This window comes from Octopus bimaculoides, chromosome 17 (genome assembly GCF_001194135.2).
Source record: "Octopus bimaculoides isolate UCB-OBI-ISO-001 chromosome 17, ASM119413v2, whole genome shotgun sequence".
NCBI classification, from domain to species: Eukaryota; Metazoa; Mollusca; class Cephalopoda; order Octopoda; family Octopodidae; genus Octopus; species Octopus bimaculoides.
Window position 1 is genome coordinate 49,858,977 of NC_068997.1, and position 4,310 is coordinate 49,863,286.

The window sequence follows — 4,310 nt, forward strand, 5'->3', positions numbered from 1 at the left end:
TCACATACACAAGGATATAGATATACACACACAATTTTATATATATATACACACACACACTCGTATATGTAGACATCATCATCATTTAATGTCCATTTTCCATGCTGACATAGGTTAGACAGGTTGACAATTTCGGTTTTTCTATATGGATGCAACAGTTAGAGCCGCCACAAAATAAACCGTTTGTGGATCCTATTAAATTTTTCCAATCACTTGAAATATGTCAAATTTTTTGCTAGATTATTTTTTAAAAATCGCAGCTTTGAATGCCCGTAACTAAAATCGCATTCATATTTTCTATAAATTAATAATAGAGAAGTAAGATTAGCGTAAAAAGTTTTTTTATTTTTTAAATACTGAAAAAAAAAAATCTGGTGAAAATTTTTGGTTAATGTTGAAGATGTAAAGCATTAATCAAACGGTTAATGTTTCGGGTCAAGATGTAAACATTAACTTTTCTATTGTGCTTCAAGTGGTTTCAAAGAAATTTAACAAGTTCCCATAAGAAACCAAATACGCTGGCAACAGGGAGCCACTCCTTGTTACAGTGAAAGGCCTGGAACGGAGCATGTATTTCATCCACGACTCCCTAGTCTTCAGACATAGCAAAAGGAAAAGCAAAGGGAGAGCGAAAAAAAATCCTTTCAATGTCTAACGGATAACGAGTGACAGAGATCGGTGACAATGGTTGACTGTCGGACGTCTAAAGTAGCACAAACTTGTTTATTTATTTATTCTAACGATGGACGTGAATTATGGCTTATTTTCAAATAAATTGGAGAGAATGTATAAAAACAGCGTGGTTTACATGAATTACCGAAGCGAAAATTTAATATTGTTTGCTATAAGGGATAAAAATACTTTCATTTTTAAAAGCACGTGTGCTACGAGGGTAGAAAAAGAAACATTTGGATAATTTTAAAGTATTTAATTAGAAACAAAGAAAAAACAAGTTTGAAGATGTATACTGATGTTGAAGAGTCAACAGAAATTCACTTCCTGTTTTCAACACCTTTGTAACAAATAAGACTTCTGTTTTCGTTTCGGTATTTCATAACAATCCTCTTTTTACATTGTACCCATTTCCTCGAAAACATACCGCAGTTCCACACATTTACACACTCACATAAATGTACATATATACTGTCTTCTTAAATATCGAATGAGATGGTGACATCTTAAGCAACATACTTATATTGTAAGTTGGTGTTGCAACGCTTCTATAGCTACAACGAGTATATTATATATGTATGTGATGTGATATGTGGGTGTGCAATCTATTCGTAGTCTCTTTCTCTCTCAATGATTGCACATCGTTTCGTCCCAGCTGTGGTCTCGAGAGAGGAGTTTTTTTTAAACTTTGGAAATAAATGTGTTTGTGTGTAAAATTTATCAAATGTGTGTATATACACGCCGTTTATTCTCTATATTTACTCTATGCACATACATATATGCATATGCATTGCATACGAACACATTACACCAAACACGTTTATATATGGTAAAAGACTCGATCTACAATAATAAATGCACATATAACTAACATACCCTAAATACATAAAGAAAATGTGACATGTATGAATATATATATAATATATAATCAGAGACGAACATTAGTGTTTGTAATACTTTAATGCAAGCAAAAATATACAAAATATATTTTGCCACACACACACACACATACATACATACATTTTGCCTTTTCTTCATATTTTAACTGTTTACGTTTGGATAGATTAACTGACAAGATCGATAAAGATATAAATATAACCATGTAAAATTTAAAATAAGTTATGCGGCAGAGATATTTTAACATATTTCGATCGATGTCCCTTAACATAATTTGGAATGTTTATAAACAAAAAAAAATTCATGATTTCATAAATATTTGTTTCCTTATGACTGTCTGTTGAATAAACCGAATGGCACACTCATACATATATATACATATATACACACACACACAATCTTTTCTACTCTAGGCACAAGGCCTGACATTTTGGGGGGAGGGGGCCAGTCGATTAGATCGACTCCAGTACGCAACTGGTACTTAATTTATCGACCCCGAAAGGATGAAAGGCAAAGTCGACCTTGGCGGAATTTGAACTCAGAACGTAAAAAGACAGACGAAATAACACACACACACACACAAATAATAATAATAATAATAATAATAATAAATAATAATAATAATTGTCAGAGGCTACAAAGTGACTCAAAGAGAGTTTCACATAGATATGTACATCACACACACATATACGACAGATAGCTACGTACGTGCGTGTGAAACATCTACATTCATTAGTAAATTACTTTAAAGTTAATTATAAGATATTAAAGAGGAATGAACAATTAAAATACATTTGATGAGGTGTGGATGCGAGCAGATAACACTCAACACAAAACGATGCAATGGCCTTTAAAAAATCGAACGAAAATTCAAATGGAATCAACTGGTATGGAAAGGAGGGGGTTTATTTTTCTGTGGTAGTTGGGTATGTGATGTTTCGATAAGTAGTTAATCGAATCAGTTTTGTAATGTAGAAATCATTTTGTATCTTTGTTGTTTTGGATGTTTTTAGCTAAGGCCGATGTAATCAAAGCGACCTCTGATCAAAGACGTTCTGTTGTAACCATCTTTTTTGTAATTATTATTTTAATTTCTTTTTCGGACACTGCATTACAGTAGATCAGTTTCATTTTCTAAAGATATAGGATGCTTTCTGAAAATGGTCTGGCTGCTATTTCTAGCAGGTCGAGCAGGCCATATAGAGGTACGTTGTTGTTGAGTAGCTGCAAGAACTCATAGTTTGTATGTGGCTAGGACATCTTTAAGAAATAATCTCTGGTATTGTCTATTTGATTTTATAGTTCGTATATCGTTTCAGATGTTAGGTCTGCTTATAAAAGATTACATACTCTTTCAGTCTAAAAAAGGGATGAAACTTTTCATTTCGTTTTCGTTGATATCGAAACTTATTACGCAGTTTGATTATAATTATACAAGATTTTACGCATCTGCATGTAACGCGGGAGTATTTGTAATCGTAAAAGTGACATTTTAAAAATGCCTATATATAAAGTAACGTGTTGATAGTAATTAAGAAACGAATTTAGAAAGTAAACAAAACTCTTAGATGGTATAAAAATGTAATTAAATGAGAAATTAAGAAACTTACCGGGGCGATTTATCAACTGTGTATATCTATATGAGTAGTACAATATGTATCAGACATAAAATACTAGCTCCAGAAGATAGATTCTGAGTAAAGAAGAATTATGTGAATGACAAGAACTTCAATTAAAGTGAAACTGTTTCACGTATTTTTCCAAGAAATTATGTGAACTCTAGCTTTTTTTTTCATTGGTTGAAATAATTGATCATGTGACCGTCATTGACAATCCGGTATGGACTCTCGAACAACAACTACAGCAGAAGTCATGGTAATGCAGTTAAAACAAATTAGAAACATTTTGTTTTTACTCTCATTACTTCATCCAGGCGATCCGGGTTCGATTTCCGTCATGGGATCTTGTAATTTTTAAAACGGCGTGCTGGCAGAAGCGTTAGCACGCCGGGCAAAATGCTTCGCAGTGTTGTGTTCGGCGTGAGTTCAAATTCCGCCGAGGTCGACTTTGCCTTTCATCTTTCCGGGGTTGATGATATAAGTACCAGTTAAGTAATGGGGCAATCGACTTACTCACTCACCGAAAAATTTCAGGTTTTGTGCCTATAGTAGAAAGGACTATTAATACTTTTATTTAATTATAATTTCTAATAAGGATCGATAAAAAAAAAAGCAAACCGATACTAGAAATAATTTGGTAGATTAAATCCTTACTAAAAATGTACGGCCTCTTACATGTATGAGAAATCAATAATTGATAACAAGAAAGGTTTTCGCTCAATAGAATCAATGACCACAATGTCAAGTGGTGGTTTTCAAATGCGACCATTTGCGATCTCGGATCCAATCCTCGAATCCTGCTAGGTTTTGCCGGACAAAATTTTCAGCGGCATTTCGTCTGACTTTACATTCAGAGTTCAAGTAACGCTGAAGTTGACTTTGTGTCTCATCCTTTCAGGATTGATGAAATAATCACCCGCTGAGCACTGGAGTCGATGTTATCGACAAGCGCCCTTCTCCAAAATTTCAGATGTTGTGTCTACACACACACACACACACACACACACACACACACACACACACACACACACATCGTTACGAGAATAATAAGCATTGACAGTGTTCTTTGTTAAATCATTTATTAAAAAAAATGTATTGGTTAAAATTACAATTTATTAACAA

The 4,310-nt window shown here is 33.4% G+C and overlaps 1 protein-coding gene across 2 annotated transcripts in view; it reads right to left on the reverse strand.

The window, feature by feature from the left end:
- Nucleotides 1–4,310, reverse strand: part of LOC106873959 (signal transducer and activator of transcription 5B) — a 35,178-nt gene that overhangs the window by 16,472 nt on the left and 14,396 nt on the right. The window contains exon 1 of one of the 2 annotated variants that reach the window (XM_052973983.1): nucleotides 3,180–3,341. The exons of the other annotated variant lie outside the window; for it this stretch is intronic. The gene's annotated coding sequence lies outside the window, so the exon portion shown is untranslated. Of the gene's footprint in view, nucleotides 1–3,179; nucleotides 3,342–4,310 lie in introns of those variants that run through there. 2 annotated transcript variants of the gene reach the window in all.